General features: G+C 45.0%; 1 protein-coding gene and 1 long non-coding RNA gene across 6 annotated transcripts in view; one reads left to right on the top strand and one right to left on the bottom strand.

The window, feature by feature from the left end:
• TTPAL (alpha tocopherol transfer protein like) overlaps positions 1–23,920 on the bottom strand; it is a 38,474-nt gene that overhangs the window by 11,518 nt on the left and 3,036 nt on the right. The window contains exons 1-2 of one of the 5 annotated variants that reach the window (XM_055300824.1): positions 3,126–3,221; positions 2,583–2,641 (exon numbers count right to left, since the gene is read on the bottom strand). The exons of 1 other annotated variant lie outside the window; for it this stretch is intronic. The gene's annotated coding sequence lies outside the window, so the exon portion shown is untranslated. Of the gene's footprint in view, positions 1–2,582; positions 2,904–3,125; positions 3,222–23,920 lie in introns of those variants that run through there. 3 more of the 5 variants (XM_055300817.1, XM_055300832.1, XM_055300809.1) reach the window with 3 other exon arrangements.
• Positions 2–6,237, top strand: LOC129494151 (uncharacterized). Its single transcript, XR_008661304.1, has 3 exons — positions 2–2,233; positions 4,297–4,337; positions 5,767–6,237. It is a non-coding gene; the product is annotated as an uncharacterized LOC129494151 (long non-coding RNA).

Raw genomic sequence — 23,920 nt, forward strand, 5'->3', positions numbered from 1 at the left:
ACACACAAACCCCGAGCCAAGTGAACGAAGCCCGGCACTGCTCTTCTCAAGGGCAGCATGATGTGGAGGGGTGGGGGTGGTGGGCAGGTGCACTTTTGTCAGAGCGGCGGTTCTCAGCTGGGGGAATGAAGTGGATCTGGACCACAGGGCCAGGTCCCACCCCCGACCGAATGAAGTGAAAATCCCCACCAAGGCACCCAGGCAACTGCAGTGGGACACGCACACACTCCTCAGGCAACGCCGTGGCCTTCTGTACAGAGATAGGCTGCTCGACCTACTTGTAATTAAACGTGAGCTAAAACAACTCAAAGTCATATTGGCAAAAATACAAAATGGGTGATGTGCTTTCTGTTGGGCAGAGAATAAACTGGCATAGCCTCATCGGAGGGCAGTTTGTCGCTATCTATCAAACTTTAAAACCACACACCCGGTGGCTCAGCATCTCATTTCAAGGGCATATACTTGTACATGTGCACAAAATATACACACAAGGACAATTACTTCAAGTATTGGTTATGATGGGAAAAGACAGGGAACACTTTAACTGCATACCAGCTGGAGACTGGTTAAATGATATTATCCTAACAATGGGATACTAGGGGAAGATGTTTATGAACTGACACACTAAGAAAAAGAAAGCAACTTGCAGGACAGTGGGCACAGAATTACCTTATTTATATTTTTAAAATCTACACCTATATATTGAGCGCACCTATTCTGGAAGGAAATATAAGAAAATCGTTACCAGTGGTTCCCTCTAGGGAAGAGTACTGGATAACTGGACATTTAAGTAGGGAGACTTTTTACTATACTTTTTTTTTTTTTTTTTACCATATACATATATGACTTATGATGGCTGTGAAACAAGGCTGATTGACGCTCACACAGGAATGGAGCATAACTGACAGGATGGCCCCAGCTGCCATCCCTCTGGATCCACCATCCAGTGGATGTCACCCTTTCCCCAGTCAATGACTGAGTGAAATGTGGGCCTCCACTAACAGGCAACTTTACCTCGAGGTTCAGCCTGAACCTGCCATGGAACTGCCCTACCGTCCACGACTCCCTGCCCAAACCTCCTTCCCTGGAGAGCTGAGCTCCTACTGGAGTCTGAAGGCTCTCCCTGACTTCTGCAGATTCCCCTCCTTTTATGCTTCACAGGTGCTGCCTCCAGTTCATTCCTTGCATGTCTAATCTCATCCTAGTGTCTGTTTCTTGGAAGAGCAGAACACATTTATTGAATAAAAAAACAAAACCAAAAACAGCTGCTTTAGATATTCCAGGAGTAAGGCAGTAGCAGCTGTCCAGTCCCAAAGCCCAAGCTCCTGTCCACAGACTACCACTGGTCCCTGACTCTGAGCTCAAAGAGAGCAGGGACCATCTCAGGGGTCTCTGCATGTAGCTGGTGACCAGGTCACTCCCCCAAAACCGTCGTCTTGCCCACTCCGTTCCTTGCATTCTAACCTCCAGCCCCACCCAGCTGCTTTCAGTTCCTCCCAAAGCTGTGTTTTCTTATCTTGTTCACATCCTGTTTCCTCTAGCAAGCTTGTTCTTCACCTGACCAATACTGATTCATCCGAAAGTCCCAGTTAGATGCCACTTCATGCATTCAACAAACATGGAGGACTTACTGTGTACCAGGTCCTCTTCCAGGCACTAAAGATATATACATCAGTGAACAACAACAACAAAAAAATTATGCCTGTGTTGAACTTAGATTCGTGGGAGAGCCAGGCTATAAGCAAGAAAAAAACTATAGTCTACCAGATGAAAGTGCTAGGGGGAGAAATAAAGCAGGGTAGAGGGTTTGGAGGTACCTGGGAATAGGGATTGAAATTTTAAATAGGGTGGTCAGGGATGATTTGTTCACCCAAATGACATTTGAGGAGAGATGAAGGAGATGAGGGAGTAAGGCCATGCAGATATCTGGGAGAACAAGGGCAAAGCCAGAGGCAAGAACACGCCCGCCAGTATGGAGGCCAGTGTGTGGCTACAGCCAAATGAACAAGGTGGAGAATATTAGCAGATGCGTTGACAGAGATACCGGGAGCCCCATTGATACAGGGCTTTGTAGGCCAGTAAGAACTCTTTTATTGAGTTTGGTGGAAGCCATCTGAGAAGAGTGACACGGTCTGATTTCTATTTTACAGGATTGCTCGTCTGTCTTGCAAATGGATTGTAAGGGGTTAAGGACAGAAGTAGAGACTATTCAGAAGGTGCTGCAGTAAGCCAGGTAAGAGATGATGGTGCTTGACGCAGGACGCCTTCTCCAACTCCAGGCCAGGGGTAGGAGCCTCCCCACCAGAAGCTCCTTGGCAGAGCACGCTCCCTCTGTTCTAATTGTCTGTAGGCAATCTGCCGGCAGCATCTTTATCTGTCTGGTTCGTCGCCTTAAACCCAGTGCCTAACAACGTGTCAGACGGGTAGACTGCGCTCCATGAATATTTGCTGAATGAGCTGGAACCGCCTGGCGGAGGAATGCTAAGCGAGGCATGAAACCACGATCACGGTTCAGGGACCCACCCTGGGCTGTTTCCACGGGAGGCACCGACAGATGCCTGTAATCCCAATCCAGTGCTTACCTGGGAAACAGACTGTAGTGTCCAGTGGCTATAGGCCTAGCCTGGCACATGACGGTGCTCTGTGAATATTAGCGGACGATGGGAGGTTAAGTGACGGGCCGGAGGGTACACACCTAGGGCGGCACCGCGTGGATGTGCGTGGCCCCACACTGGGCTTCGCCCTCCGCCTGGAGCCTCCTGTGTAATCTCCAGGGCAGGGCAGTCTGGAGCGTCAGGTGATGGGTGGGCGTAGGGACCGTGCAAACACCGTTGGTTACGGTGAAGCCTGGAACCTCCCCCGCCTGGAGCCCGTCACGTCGCGGGCATCGCCCTCCTCCCCGCCCCGCCTCGCGGAGGCCAGGAAGCCGGCCCCCCGGAGCCCCGAGCCCCCGCGTCCCGCCGACCACCTTCTGAGGCCCCCCACTTCCGGCTGTCACCCCTTCCCCAGCGTCCCCATTTCCTGGGGTCTCTCTCCTTGAGTCCTCCAACTTCCGGTGATCCCTCCCTCTCGGGGGTCCCTCTCCCCGACCCCCCTGACACAGGGGCGGCCTCGCGGGCACTCACCGGCCCGGCTATACGGGGCGGAGCGCGGGTCTAGCGGCAGTGGGAGCCTCGTCCGGCAGCGCGCACAGAGCCGACCCGCACTCCCGGCCCGGCCGGCCCGGCCCCTCGCGCCGGAAGTGACGTGCGCGGGGCGTGGGAAGGCGCGGCGCCGCCCGCGAGTGCGCATGTGCACCTTCCCGCCGCAGTGCCGGCCCTCGGGCCCCACCTAGCGGCCGGGCCTGCGCGCTGGCGGGGTCGGGCGTGCGGAGAGGGGAGTTGGCCGGATCCGGGAGCCCGGGAGGCTTCGGGTGGTACAGAGGCGGGAAATGAGACCCCGAGGAAGAAGGCGAGAAACTGCGGCTTCAGGACATCCCACGTGCGCCCGCGGCTTTGCATGCACTGCCTCACTCGATCCTATTTATGGAGCCCCCCTATGTCATGGAAGGGAAATTGGCAAGCAGTGAAGTATAAGGGGCTTCCAACCTGGACTTGGGGATTAGCACATGGGGAGATGCCCGTCCGGCGGACGTCGGTCTGTCTCCAGCTCAGTGACCGCAGGCCTCAGGGTCCTCATGTGCAACACGATTCTGGCTTTGAAAATCACCCTCTTGAGTAATGACTGTGTCCTGCTTTGGGCTCATCAAGTCCCCTTCAGAAAGTGGTAGCTTGAAAAAGGTGTTCCTGCCCCACCCCCACCCCAGCCCCACCAGCCCCACACCTCCCGCCCCAACAGACGTGTTATTATTACGCAACCAAGACTTTGAGACAAAGCCCCTGGGTGGCTCTTTCGAGCGGAGCAAAGACACGAATCTGTAGAGAGAAATTCTGTGTCTGGGAGGACCGAGAGCCCAAAGGTGCATCCAAGAGATGACTTTAAACAACCCCTTCCTTTCCCAACCCCAGGGGGCGAGAGGAGCCCTGGAGGATGGGAACTGACCCACGAAGGCCATGGGAACATGGCAATTTCTGCTGGATCCCAGATTGTTGGGGAAAGTGGAAGAGCCATGAAGTCATAAGTTTTGACTCCTGCTCTGGCTCCACCATTTCTAGGATAGAATACGGAGCACTCAGTTAAATCTGAATTTCAAATAAACAGCAATTTCTTTTTAAGTGTAAGTATGTCTCCTGCGACATTTGGGATAGACTTACACTAAAAACCGTATCTTTTTTTTTTTTTTTTTTTTTTATGCAGGACTCATTCCCAGGACCCCAGGATCATGACCTGAGCCAAAGGTAGACACTCAACCACTGAGCCACCCAGGCATCCCCAGAAATTCAAATTTAACTGGACACCCTGTGTTTTGTTTGAGTCCCCCTCCCCCCCAGTCTATCTACGTATTAGTTTCCTATTGCTGCTGTAACAAATTACTACAAATGTAATGACTTGAAACAATACAGATTTATTATCTTACAGTTCTGCAGGTCAGAAGTCTAAAATCAAGGTGTTGACAAAGATGTATTCTCTCTGGGGACTTAAAGAGGGGATCCGTTCCTTTGCCTTTTCAGCTTCTAGAGGCCACTCGCATTTCACAGCTCATAGCTCATTCCTCAAATCACTTCAACCTCTTACTTTTGTTAGCACATCTACTACTGACTCCGATCTTCCTGTGTCCCTCTTTTATATTAAAAAAAATTTTTTTCTTGTGGCAAGAGCACTTAACATGAGATCTACCCTCTTAACAAATTTTTAAGTGTACAATACATTATTGTTGACTACAGATACACCATGTCCTGCCTGCCTCTTATTATAAGGACTCTTGTGATTACATTAGATCTGCCCGGATAATCTAGGATTATCTTCCCCATCTCAAGATCCTTAACTTAGTCACATCTTCAAAGTTCTTTTTATCATATACGATAAGATAGTAACAGGCTCCGGAGATTACCACAGAGATATCTTTGGGGTGTCATTATTCCACCTACCACAATCTGGCATACCACAACTATGTGACCATAGCCAAATCACTCAAATTTCCAAAGCCTCTAGTTCCCCATGAGCAAAAAGCTGATTAAATAAGCTCATAAGAGGAAACACCTTGCCCCTCGCCAGGCAAACCGTATTTTTACAAATGGCAGCTCTCATGGCAAAGGGCAAGGAATGATCCTTTCCAGACCATGGTGTCCTAGTTATTTGAATAAACTTCACCCAGACCCTAGACCCACTGGTGGTACCATCAGGTTGCAATCCCAGATACTGCCAGCAGGAGGAGAAGAATATAGGTCTAGAACCTGGTCTCAAGGGCAGGGGAGGGTTGAGAGGAGATTCAAAGATGCCCAGAAGTCCCTGCCCCTTCCCTCAATTGAGGGCCATTATTTTTGGGTCTTCCTGATGTTACATATCATGGAACTAAGTTATCTTAGGATTATAAGAGTCTCAGATAATCAAAAATGTTTTCATTTTTTGAGGGATTATATACACCAGGTACTATGCTAAATAATTTGTTTGTATGATTTCAATTATACCTTGCTACAACCCTGTGAACAGGAAGCTAGGATTGTCTCATGTACAGATGGGAAAACTGAAACCCAGAAAGGGAAAGTCACTTACCTAGGGGCTCAAGATAGTCAAAGAAAGAGCTGGCTTTGAACCCAAGTCTGTATGACAACACGGCCCCAACTTTTACTTTGGTTTAGAGGTTACTTTGCCTCTTTGTTCTTACAGGTTGAGAAGCGGCTCGGAGGAGGAAAAGAAGTTGCCCATGGTCACATGATGACTCCAAGATTGAGCTGCAGTTTGAACTTCTGTCTTACTTTTCTGCACTGGATACTCAGAAGTAACACACTCAGAACTACCCCTCAAAACATCCATTTCCAAAAAAAAAAAAAAAAAAACATCCATTTCCTTGTGGGCAAAATGGGGGTATGTGTCTCATTGTCTAGGGGGTCCTTAGAAGGATTCAGTAGAATGGTGTGTGCAGAGTTCTGGTACATTGGATCATGACATGTCTGTTAACTCGTGATGACCACCCCACTTGAGAGCAGAAAGGTAGCTGGAGGGAGGGCAGCTTGCCCTGCATCTTGGTTTGGAGGACTCCTAGCATCCCGTCCTCCTAGCTTCATCCAGTCTCTGAAGAAAGAAATCTGGCTGTTGGGTATTTGCTAGAGGAGGCCAGAAATGCCTGACCTGTCACTGTTTTCAAAGCATGTGATTCTTTTTTTTTTTTAATTTTTATTTATTTATGATAGGCACACAGTGAGAGAGAGAGAGAGGCAGAGACACAGGCAGAGGGAGAAGCAGGCTCCATGCACCGGGAGCCCGACGTGCGATTCGATCCCGGGTCTCCAGGATCACGCCCTGGGCCAAAGGCAGGCGCCAAACCACTGCGCCACCCAGGGATCCCCTCAAAGCATGTGATTCTGACCTCAGACAATCTGCTAGAACCAGTTCTAGTATTGATTCTAAGGGAGGGCTTATTTAGGATACCACCATGATATAGGGCTTAGTTTCTCATGCACAATACTATTGACCTTTGGGGCTGGGTGAGTCTTTTTGAGGGGTGGGGGTTTATGTCAACCTGTACATTGTAGGATGCTTAATGGTATTCCTGGCCTTTAACCACTAGATGAGAGTAGCACCCCACACTTACAGTGGTGAAAAACAAAAATGCCTTCAAACATTGACAAATATGTACTAGGGAACAAAATTGCCCCCATTGAGAACCACTAGTATAGAAGAAAGAAAACTGGCTTCTGGTTGAATAGACATGAGTCAGCTGTGTAACCTTGGAACAATTACTTACCTTGGTTTCTTTAATCATAAATTCTTTACTAACAGGTACCTCTGAATGAACACCATTTTTTTTTTTTTTTTGGCAGTGCCATGAGCTCTTTGCCTGAATAATCTCACTGAATTGTCAATAACGAATCCTGAAGGGACACTGACTGGTAAAAGCAGGGAGGAAAAAGTAAGGGAGAAAGTCATCTGTATTAAGCATCTTCTCTGTACCATGTAGGATGGCAGGTGCTCTCACATACATTTATCCCTTCTTGTTAGCTATGTGATTTTGAGCAAACCACCCTGGGGCTCAGTTTCCTTATCTATAAAATGATAGCAGCAGGGGAGTTCTGGGAAGATGAAGGCAGTGATGCCAAGCACAGATTTAAATCCTCCCAAGTCCCCACATAAAAACAAAAATAAAATCCATACCCATGTTTACAACAGACCTAGGTAACAAGGTATTTTCAGGAACTCCCTGAACAAATGAGTGAGGACAAATCAGCAGCAGCTCTGAGGCCTGAGTGCCACCAGGGCCTCTGTGGAGGAGATATAAAAGGGAAGCAACAACCTGTCTAACAAACCTTAAAACTGGAGTCCCCAGACTGCAACATCTATGGAAAGCATGGCAGGGCTATTTGAAAACAGCAGCTAAAACTGGGAAGGGTTTTCCCAACTCCAACTAGAGGAGTGCAAGGAGTCTGCCACGAAGCCTCAGGGCTAATGGAGTTTAATGCCCATGAGTTCCAGAAATGACCACCGAACCCTCCTTCCAGGACAGGCCTCATGCTGAGAAACTCCTGGGAAATTTCAATGGAGTAGGATAGGGAAAGCAGAAATCAATGAAAAAAGTGGGCTAGATGAATGTAGGGGAGGAGAGCAGAGCCAGAAAACCTCAGAGGTAAAGCCAGATTTTTGTTAACAATATGCAGAAACAACAGAAGGGGGAGCTCTGTGAAAATACAAAAGTTTTCTTAACCAAGCCTCCTCCAAATGTTCAGAAAAACTATCTCACATAAAAATGAGCAATGGAAAACTACCAAAGTCAAATCCTAGGAAAGCAAGATGGCTTGAAGAAGGAGGAGAAGGAGGAAGAAGAGGAGAGGGAGGGAGAGAGAGAGAGAGAGATCGACCAGGAGAGAGAAGTAGAAAGAGTAAAATAGCAGCCCTATAGACAATGATAGCTTGCCCAGAAAGACATTTAAAAAAAGAAGAAAAAAAATTTTTTTAAATTTTCTTCTTTAAAAAAGAAAAGGAAAGCAAGCTAAAAACATGAACAACATGACATTAAACAAAAAAAGAACAACATAAATCAGAATTACAGAAATTCAGAAACCAGGTGTCAAGTCATGAAAGAATCAGAGGTAAAAAAAAATTATTTTTAAAATGAAAAGTGAACTAAATGGAATATAAGAGCAAATGAAAAAAATAAAATCAACAGATAGTTGAGATAAATAGAAAGTGAAGGGGCAATTTTTAAAAATTAAAGGTAAATGAGGACATAAAAGAATTTGAGGGAAAGGGACAAATCAAAGTTCAGAAATGATCATCTAACCTAGGAATAAGATGTCACTAAAGGGAAAAATAAAACAATGTAACAACAACAACAACAAAACCCCAAAACAAAGCCAGCAATACATCATTGTCTCAGAACAACCAATACCAAGGCACACTTTTGTAAAATTACTGGTTTTTAAAGATAAAGGAAAAAAATTTTAGGTGCCCTGAGCACGTAGGCAAAATGGAAATAAAATGAGATTCTCATCAGACTCTTCAACAGCAATGCTTTAAGCAGGGAGGTAATGCTATAATATATGTAAGACACTCAAAGGAAGTACGAACCAAGAATTTAAATCCAGCAAAACTGATCTTCTATAAAGACCCGTTATTATCTCGCAAACACTCTGTTTTTTTCTCTGAGCCTTTCCTGAGTTGTCTACTGAGAATGAGCTCCAGCCCAACAACATGCCTGGAGAGACTTTGCCATGAGGACTGGTGGTAATATTGCATTGCATATTTACTGAAAGATAGCTAAAAGAGAAACAAAGGGGCACCCCAGGTGGCTCATTGGTTTCCCTTCGCATTCAGCCCAGGGCCTGATCCTGGAGACCCAGGATCAAGTCCCATGTTGGGCTCCCTGCATGGAGCCTGCTTCTCCCCCTGCCTGTGTCTCTGCCTCTCTCTCTGTGTGTCTCTCATGAATAAATAAATAAAATCTTTAATAATAAAAAAAAAAGAAACAAAGTTTGTAGGGCCTGTATGCTCTAACAATGTAGCTATAGTACAATTCCCCCAAAGTGGTGGGGAATACGCCTAGTGGATGCAAACATTTTTTTATCCATTTTCAGTATTCTAGTTAATAGCGGCAGTTTTACCATTGCTATTCTGTTGTAAGTATAAAGTGGCAAATCAGTTATTGCAGAATCTTTCAAATTTTTCATCTCTTGTGTCCTTGAAAACCAAAGTTACACTGAGGTGTATATATATATATATATATATATATATATATATATATACCCTATAATCTGTATTAACAAATATATAATAAAATCTATGTCTATATTTATATAAAATATTAATTCTATTCACTAAAAACAATGACCAATCTAGTAGCAGTGAGTGTACATAGCCTCAGTTTATAGTCTTGAAATGCCCTTTTCTAGAAGGACTTCTTGGGGAAATTTCTGATTCTAAAGATGTGGCAAGAAATGAGCCTGGAATATCTTGTCATAACTAGATAACAAGGAAGCCATCCAGGCTATCAAGTGGACTTAGAAACCAACCTAATGATGGTACAATTTCTGCTGTAACAAAGACTATAATTGCAATTGATTGAAGTGCATCAAATATGTTTCAATAAGTTCATAATGTTATTTAGCAAAAACACCAACTGATCTCCTTCTGAGGATGGCATAGAAACAAATTATATTCTTAAAACTATGTAAATAAAACAGGAGAATCAAGTATTTGTCCCATCTTTCCTATATGAACTGTACCACTGGGTGACCAAATAATAGATTAAGAAAAACATCTTATAAAATTATTAAAATTGGTACAGGAAAACAAAATGATACGATACTGCCATTTTGCAACCTCCTATGAATTTAGTGTATATAGCTGTTGTACACAATAGCAGCTAATAACAAAAAAAAGAGCAAACTCTAACCACATATGTGTTTCTTGATCAAAGAACACAGAACCACCTATAATCATGTCAGAGGGATGGAAACTGGTTGACCTAGCTGCTAATATGCAGGAAACACAGAAGGCAAGGGCCTGTTGAATTGAACTGTAAGGATGCAGTAGACAAAATCCAGACTTTGAGAAACTCTATGGGTCAAAAAGCGTAACAGATAAACTACAAGGAAAAGAAAGAAATACAGGGGCAATCTATGGCTTAAAACACATATTAAGATTTTTTTTAAATGGGCAAAATAGAACTATAATATCTAGGGATGTACATGCAAATGATTAAGCAAAGAAATAATTACTATTAAAGTCAGGCTAGTAATTACTTTGGGGGGAGGGGTTTGATTGAGTTGGTGTACATAGAGGGGCTCCTGGGGTCACTGGCAAAGTTTTATTTCTTGACCTGGGTGGTGGTTACTGGGATGTTTGCTCCCCAAATAATCACTAAGCCACACATTTAATTTGTATGATTTTCCACATCTGTGATTTGTTGTATAATACAAAGTTTTTAAAAGATGAAAACAGAACTGCTTACCTCACTGTGTACGTGTATGTGCATATACACGTTTGAATATATGGCTTCTGATACATAGTAGGTTCTCAATAACTATGAGTTCTCTTTACCGTTAATCCTGTCGAACAGCCTTACTGGTGTGATTTCAGCACCATTGCTAACATCACTAACTTGTGTGACCAATCAAAAATAGTTAATTCTCATTAAGTGATTATTAGGTGCCAGGCACCATTCCCAGTGCATCTAATTTAACAGCATCCTCATAATTCTATTATTATTATCATTCCCATTTTATAGAGAAGAAAATTGAGTCAGAGAGGTCACCTGTGACCACACAGAAGGTGGCAAAGCAGCTTGGTTTTGAACCCAGGCAGTCTGCCTCCACAGTCTACCCACTGCATATATAACTTACCAGTTTTCATTTAGTCTCCAGTGTCCTGTTTGTAGGAATTACTTCCCCCTACTGAGTGCCTGTCAATGTGTGTGCCATCCCTCTATCCTTATTACCTGAATCTCACAATCCTGGTGGGTGGAGGTGCTTGTTAGTTTGCATTTGACAGATGGGAAAACCAGACTCAAAGAGGCAAAAGAATTTGCCCAAAATAAATGGCAGTTGGGGGTGGGGGAAGGTAAATTGTGGCTGGGGAGGGTTCATACTCTTTGGCCCTTGGGATTCTAAAGAACAAAATGTTCCATACTCTTAAACAGATGCTCATCTGATGGATCTGACCCAGTCTGAGGTCATGGGTTGCCCAACCAGCCGTCCAGAGCCTGACTTGGCTTGAGAAGTGTCCAGACTAGGGCTGGGAGAGTCAAGGGTTTGGCAAGTACCAGACATGCCTGACCCCAACCAGGGGATCATGCGAAGCTTGTGACCCATGGGCCTGGTGTTCCTCAAGAAGCCAGAGATTTCTGTTACTCCGTGTGCCAGCCTTTTTGTTTATAAGCCTTAGAATCAGGGCCCAGAATAGGGCTGGCCACCTCTCCGAGCTTGAGATAAAGACATGAGTGGTGTTGGCTGTGTGGATTTCCCACACGAGGTGAGAGCACAGCTGTGTTTTTCTGGTCACACATTGATTTTTAAATCTGAGTCAGCATGACTGTTTGGAGGTACAGACTGTCCTCTCTGTTCCCAGGGGCCCTGGATCCCAGCTGGGCTGAAGCATTTCCAAAACAGGGCCTGGAATGCTAGTGGACCAAGAGGGGTAGACTCTGCACCCCCTATCCCACCAGGACCAGCTTTAAAGCCCACCCAGACTGCCCTCACTGTATTATTAACATCCAGCAGTACTAAATCCTTACCAAATGCTAGGCCCTGGGTTACACACTCTCTATATATTCACCCCACTAACCTCTTGGAGATGTTATCAGGTAGGGGCTCTTCTGAGTACCATTGGACAGTAGGAAACCTAAGACCAGGTCAGGAAATCACTTGTCAGTGATCAAACAGAGATGGAGTTGCAGGTGTGTGATTGTGGGATCTTAGAAAGTCAGATCTGGCAATACTCTATCTGTGTCATGCGGCCCTCACAATGGCCCCACTGGGTGGGTATTATCACCTTCATGAAGATATGAGAAAACAGAGTCTGGAGGAGGTGGATGTAACTCGTACAATGTTGCTCTAAAGCTCTGCTGTGACAGTCAGCGATAACTTTTCAAAAGCATAATCCAAAAGCCCACAAGTGCTAAAGTTGTATGACCACAATATGTATTATTACCCTTACATTCACCCACAGGGGAGAGAGGGCAACATTCCTTTGGTGGTCACCTTCTTGGAAGAGTGGAATAGAATGGTGGAGGCTTCTTGAGGAGGGAGGGGGGAATCCAATGTGAAGAGTTAATACGTGACCCCTATGTGGGCAGGGATGTCTAGAAGTTGGGAGAAATGGGTTGCCCAGCTGCACTGGTGAAGGAGCTAGAGTGTGTGCATGTCCTGAGGTCAGTCCACACTCTCAGATGCTCCAAGGCAAAGGCTCTTTCAGTGTTTCCCATGGACCAGCATGAGCTGATAGCATCTACAAGGCGTCCAAGCCTCCCCTTTGGTCACTTGGGATAGTGCAGTCGTGTCCCCCAGGAACTCATGGAGGGGCAGAGGGGTGGTAGCAGCAAAAATCTAGAGTTGGATGTCAGATTCTTAGGGCTGAGAAAGGAGTTTCTAGACACCCTTAGAGAGGTGCATCCACCAACATCAAGTTTGGGAAGGGCCTATGGCATTGGCCATCTCCATGAGCCCACGGCAGCATCCCATGACAGAAAGGGGCAACTTAAAATGTTTCCTAGATCCAGAGAGCTCTGGCCAGGTTGGTGGCAGGTCAAGTGAGACCCCTCCTCTCCCCACTCCATCTCTACACAGCCCCCTCAGCCCCACCTGTGGGAAAGGGGAGGAGAAAGAATGGAGCCTCCTACACCGCCTCCCCCACTGCAGCAGGCTATCAGCCTAAAGCAACACCAAGCAAGCTACGGGGAGAAGCTTTAAACCCAAATCAAGCTTGGAGTTGTGATCAGTAGCTTTACTGGACATTCTAATTTATAAATCGATACTGTGTTTATGACCTAATGTAATTATGGAACTGTTTCTTGAGAATGAGCAAAAAAGTAACACGATGAGTTTTCACCTCGTGGCAGAGAAAATGTCTCTGCACTGAATAAATTTTAAAAGGGATGCTAGGAGACAAAAATAAAGGTGTGTGTTGATTACGTCACAAGTCTAGTTTGTTCAACGTGCTGGTTGCAGCAGGATGGACGATTCTCCAAAACAAGCCTAGAAATGAATGTTCCCGAATGCCCTAGAGCTTGCTGCATTAGGAAGGCAAGAAGTGTGGGTACCTCTGAGAACCTCTTGAGTCCTTCCTGTATGGGGCCTGGACCCTCCACCCTTCAGATGCTTCAGTGGTTGGCGTCTGATGGCTTATTGTGTCTCCTTGTCCTAAGCACTGTTACCTCAGAAGTCACCTCACCTAAGAGGTTATCCTCCTCATCCACAGAGTGGTTCATGGCCAATGACCCAAAGTGATACAAAAGGCCAGTGCCCTTGTAGGACTTCACTTAAGAGCACATTTTTCTGGGTTCCTTCCTATCCTGCTTTCCTCTCTATGGGTTCCACCCTTAATAAATCACATGTACTTCATCCCTGGCAGACTCTGTTTCTAGGGAACCTGAGTGAAGTCAACCCTGAGCCTCAGGAGACATTTTGTAACTGGGCCATTTTGCTAACCCTGAGCCAGGTACTCTACTAGCAATTCTTCTGGATCCCAAATCAGATGGACCAAGGTTCAAATCCCAACACAATCACTTAACTGCTGTGTGACCGTGGCCAACGACTGCTTACCACACCTCAGTTTTCCTGTATGTAAAATAGAGGGAAAAAAAACAAACAACAACTCTCTTCAAGGCTTTATAAGGATGAACCATTTACAACACCTAGCACAGTGCCCGGCACAGTCACCAGTAGTCCTGTTACTCCTCCAGGTTCAGAGCACTGACTCCACACAAAGAAGGCAGCTTTTACCACCTGGTTTGAAGGTGTGTCCTGGGGTGCACTGGGGCCCCCCAGACCATGGGATGGCTGGGGGTCCACTGTAATAAAAATAGCCATCTTTTAGAAACTTCTATGATCTGCTTGTCCCGATACTCTATGTTGCCTCTGTGTGAGCTCACTACCTTTCAAAGCTGTTATGATTACTTCCACTTTACCCATGAGAAAACTGGGCTCCAGAAAAGGTTAAGGGACCACCAGTAGGGGCCACAGGTTAAGAGACTCCAGTGCATCTGGCCCGAATGGCTAAAAGTAAAAAGACATGCCCCAGCACCTGAGACTTTCCTACACTGCTGGTGGGGACACCAGATAGCACAACTACTTCGGAGAATGGTTTGCAGTGGCTTTTTCAAGGTTAAACATACACTTGCATGACTCAGCAAAGCCACTCCTCAACGCTTGCCCTCGGGTAATGAGAGCGTCTGTCTACTTGAAGGTGTGCTTGTAAATGTGCTTTGCAGCTTTATTTTTAATGGCTCAAAACTAGGGAAAAATAATGTCTATCCCCAGGGGAGTGTGGTATATATATAAAAAAATAAATGATCAATTAAAAGGAACAAACTTTTGATATGTACAACAATGAGGGTGAATCTCAAAATAATTATGCCCAATGAAAGAAGCCAGGCAAAATGGGTACACCTTGTACGATTCCATTTCTATAAAATTCCAGGGGTGCCTGGGTGGTTCAGTTGATTAAGCATCTGCCTTCAGTTCAGGTCATGATACTAGAGTCCTGGGATCAAGCCCCACATTGGGCTTTCTGCTCAGCAAGGAGTCTGCTTCTCCCTCTCCATCTGCCCTTCCCCACCCACTCTTGCTCTCTTTCTCTCTCTAAAATAAATAAAATCTTTAAAAACAATAAAATAAAGTAAAATGAAATTCTAATCTATAGTGAAATCTATATATAGTGAAATTCTAATCCACAGTGACCACAGTGTGAGGATGGGAGTGTAGTGTGATAAGGAGATGGCTTACACAGGGGCATTAGGAAACTTTTAGGATGGTGAAGATGTCCATCATCTTGATTGTGGTGATGGTTCATGGGTATGTACATATGTCAAAACTCATCAAATTATGCAATTTAAATAGGAATTGTTCATTGTACATCAATTATGACTCAATAATGCTGTGTATTTTGTTTTTAAAGTAGAGAGTGGCACAATTAGTACTTGAAGCCATGTGAGTCTGATGTGAAACCACTTGGGAGCTGGTGAGTTATTAGAAGCCTTCCTTTCTTGGCTGGAGACATAAAGTGAGTCCAAATGGCATCACCTCCAGGAAGCCTTCCATCCCCACCATGGTAAACTTGGCTTTTCAGATATTGCCTCTCCCATGACCACACTGCCCTTCTACCTGCCTTCAGGATTTTATCCATGGCTCCTTCTCCCCTTGGGGGCCTCCCCTTGAATTCTCCCCATATTGTCCTTCAAATGTGCTGGTGGAGAGCTCAGGACCAGAATAAGACCACCTGGATTTGAATCCCAGCTCTGCCATTTGCAAACCAGTTGTTTGTCTAGCCTTGGATTGGCTCCTTTACTTCTTTGAGCTTCAGATTCCTCATCTGAATAATAATAGAAGCTACCTCGAGATTGCCTCAAGGATCAAATGAGAAATAGTTCACGTTAAATAATTAGCATAGGGCCTGGTATGTAATAAAACACTCAATAAATGTTAACTATTATTGATCTTCACCTGGGCAGTGGCTGCTGATTGTTTAAGTTTCTCAGCCTTTGAATCAAGTACTTACCGCCCCAGCTATATTTATTGACATGGAAAGATGCCCATACTCTTGGGGGGAGGGGGGGTTAGGGGGGTAGGGGACGGGAAGCAGGCTACAAACAATATATACCTCACAGGTCATTTTAAGGATGAAAAGGGAGGGGGGGGACACACATTTATCTCTTGACCTGGTGTGTGGCACACAGGAAGCACTCATTGAAAGCTAGCTGCGATTATTGTTGATGTGAAAGCATTCTGTAGCCTGTCCAATGTTACTTTCAAATATGATCATGTGAGTTCCTGGGAACAAGATGTTTGCAGTTAATGCTGGGCCAGCGAAACACAGAGACCTGTGCGTCCCCTTCTGCCTGCCTTCTCACGAACTTCAGGGGGCTACTGTGGGCAGGGCTAGAGCTGGACTTGGGACTCATTAGTCTGAAGTGGACTTGGGTACTTTCTTCTGTGTCCTGAAGCAAAGGAAAAGCAAAGCACTGGCCTTTATAATTGAGACTCCAAGCTTGGATAAAGGGTATTCTTTGCAGTAACTGAGGTGCTATGACAAAATGTAGACACTTGAGGGCACTCTAATCAATCTGCAATAGAGAAAATCACAAAAGGGAATGAAAAAGGAGAAGAAAGAAGAAGAAGGAAGAAGAAGAAGAAGAAGAAGAAGAAGAAGAAGAAGAAGAAGAAGAAGAAGAAGAAGAAGAAGAAGAAGAAAGAAGAAGAAAGAAGAAGAAAGAAAGAAAGAAGAAGAAGAAGAAGAAGAAGAAAGAAGAAGAAGAAAGAAGAAGAAGAAAGAAGAAGAAAGAAAGAAAGAAAAAGAAGAAGAAGAAGGGATCCTGGTGGCGCAGCGGTTGGCGCCTGACTTTGCCCAGGCGCGATACTGGAGACCCGGGATCGAATCCACGTCCCGTGCGTGGAGACTGCTTCTCCCTGCCTAGTCTCTGCCTCTCTCTCTCTCTCTGACTATCATAAATAAATAAAAATTTAAAAAAAAAAAAAAAAGAAAGAAAGAAGAAGAAGAAGAAGAAGAAGAAGAAGAAGGCTACAGTTACATTTAACAATGGCTTCCATTTATTCTACTAGGAGCTCCTCAAATGTGCTAAGAGACCCACAGCCTTTATCTCATTTTATCCTTTCGAGCACCCCATCAGACACCATTTACTAAAGATTTTGTAAAAAGGGTGTGTTGCTCTTTAGAATTTCTAAACATTTTTTAGGTCGCAATTCACAAATCTTGTAAAATGGGCAGATATTAAGTGTGCAGCTTGGTGAATTGTTACAAGTGTGTATACAGGTAACATCACATCCAGATCAAGTTATATGACTTTTCTTGCAGCCTTTCCACCCACCCCCACCCTTGGCCACCACTATCTTATAACATCTATCATCATTTATTCCTCTTACTATCTTTGAACTTTGTATAAATTGAATCATACATATATAATATTTAGGATTGTCAGGTTTAGCACATAAAAACCCAGGATGCCAGTTGAATTTGAATTTCCCTTGGGAAATATGCTAAAAAGAAATTCACTGTTTACCTGAAATTCAAATTCACCTGAATATCTTGTATTTTATCTGGCAACTCTAGTGTTTTTTGCACCTGGATCCTTTCAACATGATTGTGAGCTTCACCCATGTTGTTATAGTTATTGGTAATTTACTCTTTTTTCATCACTATTTAGCATTCCACTCTATAGATAGACCTCAATATATTTACTACTTCTACTATTGATGGGGAAAGGAGGTCTTTGAAAGACACTCTAGAGTAATGTTAAGCAGCTGCAGTCTGCAGGTCTGTCAGATGCCTGGGGAATTTGAATCCAGTTCCACCTCTTACTGCTCATGAGACCTTAGCCAGGTGACAATCTCCCTTTGCCTCAGCTAGTTTAACCTTAATGTGGGCTGATAATAGTACCTCAAAGGGAGATGTAAGGTTTAAAGGGGACATTAATGTTGGGAGATATAAACCATTTAGAATAGGGCCCAGCACACAGTTGGCACTCAATAAATGTTGCCAGCATCATTGTACCCATTAGACTGAGAAGAAAACTGAAGTTCAGAGACAGAGGCTTGCTCAAAGTCACATACCTAGTAAGTAACAGAGCTCTTTTGTTACTGATATGGGTGAAATTAGAGTCATTTATTCATGCAACAATTTTTGTTTAGCATCTACTATGTACCTGGCACTATTTGAGACCTGAAGCCAGTAAAACAACCAAAACCCCAGCACTTATGAAACATACATTCTAGGGGAGCTAATATTGCTGTTTGTCTGTGAGGCCCTTTACCTGTGCTCATTAGTTAAATGAAATATTGTCTGAAAAGCACTTAACGTGGAGCCTCCCCTGCATTACTGTTCCAGAAACAGCAGCTATTAGCCAGATTGGAGCAATCTCTGTGGCAACACTGTGTGATGCATATCAGCAGTCCCATTTTATAGATGTGAAAACTGATGCTTAAGGAGATTAAGGCGCTGGCCCAAGGTGACACAGTTAGTATTGGCAGAACAGGGATTCAAAGTCATGTCCACCTGACTTCAAACCCTTTTGAATTTCTCAGTGTTTGTTTCTCAGTCTTGAGCTCTGCCTCTGGAGTCCAGATGTTAGAGGCTCAAGTCCCAGCTCTGTGACCCCACGTGCCTGGAGCTTGATCTACCTCCACCACCCAGATCTGCTCCAGGCCTTCCCCTGGAACCCTGATAATTAATGAATGAACCAAATCACCATAACTTGCTAAGAGTTTACAGGTTTTAGAAGTAGCAAGAGACACAAGACCCAACCAGATGGATGACACATGGTGGCCCATTGGGCTCAGAGGGCATGGCCATCTGAGAGCCCTGCCCAGGCTGATAGGATAGGAAGGGGCTGCTGGGAGTTTCTGCCTGTGACCCCACTTATGACCCCAGCTCCTATCACCCCAGCCTCTAAAAGACTGGGCCCACAGGGCCATAAATTCTTGCTGTCGTTACTCAGTATCTCTATAGCCCAGGCTGTTTGCCAGGAGCCCTACAATTATTTTTATCACTTATGAGTCCTATAATTATTTTTTATCACTTTTTTTTTTTTTCTCACAGCAGCCTTGCAAGTAGGGTTAGTTTTGTTCTCTTTTGGTTTGGAGTTAGGAGAACCCAAGTCCTGGAAGGTTTTAGAGAATTTTCTGGCTTTGCCCCAAACTCCAGAGAGAGTCAGTGTTTAAAGTCACAACCCCTCCAAGTCCAAGCCAGAACTCTGTGTGAGGCCGGAGGCTGTGGGAGAACTGGGAGGTGAAAACTGGGAACCACTGAGAGCCAGAGAAAGGCCTGAGGCTTGGCTACCTCCAAGCTGTACGACCTAGAGCAAGTCACTTAACCTTTCTGTGCTTCAGTTTCTTCATCAGTCAAATGAGGATGTAGTAATAGTACCCATCTCATAAGTTACTGCATATACGTGCTCAGTATATACTGGGTGGCTCTGGTAAGTCGCTTCCCCTTCTGAGTCTCAGATTCTTCATGTGTAAAATGGATATAATCTTTTTTTTTAAGATTTTGTTTATTTATTCATGAGACAGAGAGAGAGAGAGAGAGAGAGAGAGAGAGAGAGAGAGAGATTGAGAGAGAGAAGCAGGCTTCATGCAGGGAGCCCGATGTGGGACTCGATCCCGGGTCTCCAGGATCACCCCCTGCACTGAAGACAGCACTAAACCGCTGAGCCACCTGGCCTGCCCAAAATGGATATGATCTTGCCTGCCTCACATCCCGGCTTTCTTGTCTTTAGCCTAGTATTGTCAAAGCCCTCAAACTACTGACCGTTCCCTATGCTTGGAACTGAGCCCATCCCTCCCATCCCCAGCTTTGCAGGCTAACTCTCCACTATCAACACAGGCATTCTTCCTTCCCCCTTCCCTTCTTTTTGTCACTGGGTCAATAAATATTTATTGAGCACCTACTATGTGCCAGGACTGTAGTAGGTGGTAGATAAGACAAGGCAAAGTCTGTGTCTTCATGAGGGGGAGATAGACAATAAAAAGAAATTAAATACAAAACAAAACCAAAAAAAAAAAAAAACAACTCCAAGGCAATTACAGACTGTATTATATACTTCATAAGGGAAAATTACAGTGCCATAAGAGGAAGTAAGCAGGGAAGGTTGCTTTCCAGAAAGGCCTCTCTAAGGAGACACTTGTGTTTGAACTAACAATTTATGTGAATAGGCCCTTGGTACAAAATTCAGGCAGTACACATCATCCAGCCAAAGAGGTCCCTGTGTTGCCAGCTTCTCAGGGACGGGTGACATTTGTGGCAACAACTGAATCATGAGAAACAGCAACCTCTTGGAGATGTGGGAGAAGAGTCCAGGCAGAGGGAAGGGCAAAAGCAAAGGCCCTGAGGCAGGACCCCCATGACTGGACAGTGGAAGAAAGGAGAGCGGAGGTGATCGGGGCCATTGTAGGGCCGGTGGGTGGTGGGATATCACTCTGGAGATTGGATTTAGGGGTCTGACTGGGACAGGGAGGCCAGTGAGTTAGTGACTGTGGAGTTGGGGTTGGTGTAGACTAGGCCAGGGTGGCCGAGTGGGGCTGTGAGAAGAGGCGGGTTTGGGTGGTTTGGGAGGCAGGGTGCAGACCAGCGAGGGTCCTCGGCCATGTGCTCTTGTGACTTGCTCGTATGGGTAGTTCCATCTTTGTGATTGTTGGATGAACGTTACACCCTATAACCTGGCACAGAGTGGGCACTCGGACATGTTTGCAGAAGGGATGACTAAAGATGAAAAGGCCCTTTGTAAATGGAGACACACCCTTTGAGAAGTGGCTACAGTGGCTCCTGGGTGCTCCCTCCACCCCCAAGAGCACTCCCCTGCTACCCATCCTCATTGGTGAATCACCCCTGAGCCCAACCCACCACGTGGAGCCTGGTTCTGAGAGGCAGAATTTTAGAACCTGAAGGTTCCAACATTTTTTTTAAGATTTTATTTATTTATTCATGAGAGAGGCAGAGACATAGGCAGAGGGAGAAGCAGGCTCCCAGTACGGAGCCTGTGGGACTCGATCCCAGGACCCCGGGATCACGACCTGAGCCAAAGGCAGATGCTCGACCCCTGAGCCACCCAGGCACCCCAGGTTCTCACATTTAAAATTTTAGCCACAAAACCCTTTTCCCATGAAAGTCCAACATATACAATGTATAGAAAGTTATTTTTTTGTCACTTCAAATACCTGAGAACTTCGATAAATGAGGTGAACTAAACAGACACGATTCTCAACACAGATATTCTTATTTGAAGAAATCTTCAAGAAAAACGAAGCTGTTTTATTCAACACCTCAGTTTCAAATCAGGGCATACCTGACAATTGCTCTATTTGCATTTATTCATCAAAGAGCCATCAGATGCCTCCTGCAGGGAAGCCAGGCTCCAAAATCTTACTTCGGTATTTGGTTTCCTTCCCATCCAAAAGCAATCCTGCTTCATCCAGAGAAATATTTCCAAATGGTAACAATCTGTGTTGTATGTGTGCTTCGAAAGTTTTATATAATTTTAAAGATACACATTTTAAAAGTACACAAAGCCAACGTGGACAGCTTCAATGACCATCACAAAGGGAGCATCATCACCACTGAGTCACTGCTCCCAGATGAAGAGCTAGCCCCCCCGCCAGCCCTCTAGAAGCTCTGCCGGGGTCCTCTTTCAGCTACTCCCTGCTACCTCTGGACAAGAGTAACCACAGTCCTGACTCCGAACATCTTCTATTAATTTGGTCTGTTGTTGAACTTTATAGAAATGGAAGACATAGCGTGTATTTGTTTATGTCTGGCTTATGTTTGTGAGATTCACCCATATTTTTATGCCTAGAGTTCATTCATTTTCATTGCTGTATTATGTTCCATTACATGAATATGACATCATTGCAAGTAGTCATTTTTTTTCAACAGCTCATGGGGCCTAGGGGGCAGGGTTAGGTTTGATCCACGGACGGGTTTTGTTTCATGCACCTAGTGTTTTTGTTTTGGCTTCTCTAGATTAGTTGTTGTTGAAGGTGGGTATTGTTAAAGGTGGGTGATCTTCTCTTGCAAGATCTGCTATTACCGGACCCTCAATTTCACGGCCCAGAGCTGAGTCCTGACTTCTCCCAGTCAGTACGTGTATTCCTGTCCCATTCTGCCACGGTCCCCACCACGCCCTGTCCCCCTGTTGCATTACAACCAGGCCCACTTCGCACGCCAGCATTGCCCACCTGGTCCTGTAAATATTTGAGTCTTCCACTCCAGCTATAATCCAGCACAGGTGGCCCTTTATTCTGAGGTCTACACAAGTTGTAGATAAGCAGCCCAAGTTAGAATAGAAGCGGCCTCCACCAGGTTAAACTTCAGAAAGAATATGTGAGTGCTCAAAAAATGTATTATCGTTATGACTATTTCGAAAAACGTTTAAAAAGTAGATTTCCACCACCACCACCACCATCACCATCATTATTACTATTACCATTAGCATCTCAAAGATTCTTTTAAAATGTATTTATTTATTTATTTCTAAAGATTTTATTTATTCATGAGAGACACAGAGAGAGAGGCAGACACAGGCAGAGGGAGAAGCAGGCTCCATGCAGGGAACCCGATGCAGGACTCGATCCCGGGACCGTGGGATCACGCCCTGGGCTGAAGGCAGAGCTCAACCACTGAGCCACCCAGGCGTCCCTTAAAATGTATTTAGATGTGTCATAGAGGTCATGGTTATATATGGGTAACTCTGGACCCAGACAACCTGAAATCAAGTCATGACTCTATTACTCAGGAGCTGGGTAGCCTCGGCCAATGACAGAACCTCGCTGTGCCACTGTACAAAGAGGGATGCTAGGAATATTTATCTTACTGGGATTATGAAGATTAAATAAGATAATACTTATAAGGTCATTAGAAAGGCACCTGGCACAGAATAAGTGTTCAATATATGTTAGCTACTTATTATTTTAAAAATCACAGGACGTCTGGGTGGCTCAGTGGTTGAGCATCTGCCTTCAGCCCAGGGTGTGATCCCAGGGTCCTGGGATCGAGTCCCACATCTGGCTCCCTGCATGGCACCTGCTTCTCCCTCTGCCTCTGTCTCTGCCTCTCTCTCTGTGTCTCTCATGAATAAATAAATAAAATCTTTTTTAAAAATCACATAGGCAGAGGCACCTGGGTGGCTCAGTAATTGAGCATCTGCCTTTGGCTCAGGTCATGACCCCAGGGTCCTGGGATCGAGTCCCACATAGGGCTCTTTGAGGGCAGCCTGCTTCTCCCTCTGCCTGTGTCCCTGCCTCTCTCTGTTTCTCATGAAAAAATAATAAAATCTTAAAAAAAATCACAAGGTCAGACTGATCATCTGACCTGCTCGGGTGACCAGCCATCTCAGTCTGCCCAAGACTGGGGATTTTCAGGACACACGACTTTCACTGCTAAAACTGGCCAAGTCTCAGGCAAAAAAAAAAAAAAGATGAATTGGTCACTTGAAACCTACCTGACAGTTCTACCTTAATGTTACTTAACAGACCTGGCTTTTACTTTTATTAAATTATAGATTTGATTTTGAAAATAGTATTTGAATCACCTGTTGTGGAGCTAAAGCATCCCCTATGATAGTTTCTGCAAAGCACTAATCTTGCCTACATTTTGCCCATTTTACAGATGCCCAGAGATGCAAAGGAGCCCCCCTTCTTAGTGGCAGAGCTCCTCCCCAGCGCCCCCTTGGCGATTCTCCTCCATCACTTCCTCCAGATAGCTGATAGATATTGTTTCTTTTGTGCTCACTGATCACTAAGTACCATACTAAGTGCTTTCCCTTAATTTGATTCTGACAGTAATCCTAGGAGTTGTTTTTGCTGCAACACCCATTTAAGAGATGAGACACCTTCTTGCTGTCTTGCCTTCCCTCCTGCCCACCCACTCATATCTCTGGAACTATCATCCATTCATTCCTCATTCATTCTGTACATATTTGTCTAACTGTGGTTTCCCTGAAACTTCTGTCACAGGGGAAAAAACCCCACCCAGGTTCCCTGGGTCTTGTTTAGTGAGTCTAGACCCTTGTCTGCTGTAGCCTGTTTTAAGACATTATAGAAGTATTCTTTGATTCAAAGAGCAAATGTCTCCTACCCCTGGGGCTATGTGGTGAATGACACAGGAC

The sequence above is a fragment of the Nyctereutes procyonoides genome, unplaced genomic scaffold (genome assembly GCF_905146905.1).
Source record: "Nyctereutes procyonoides isolate TBG_1078 unplaced genomic scaffold, NYPRO_anot_genome, whole genome shotgun sequence".
NCBI lineage: Eukaryota > Metazoa > Chordata > Mammalia > Carnivora > Canidae > Nyctereutes > Nyctereutes procyonoides.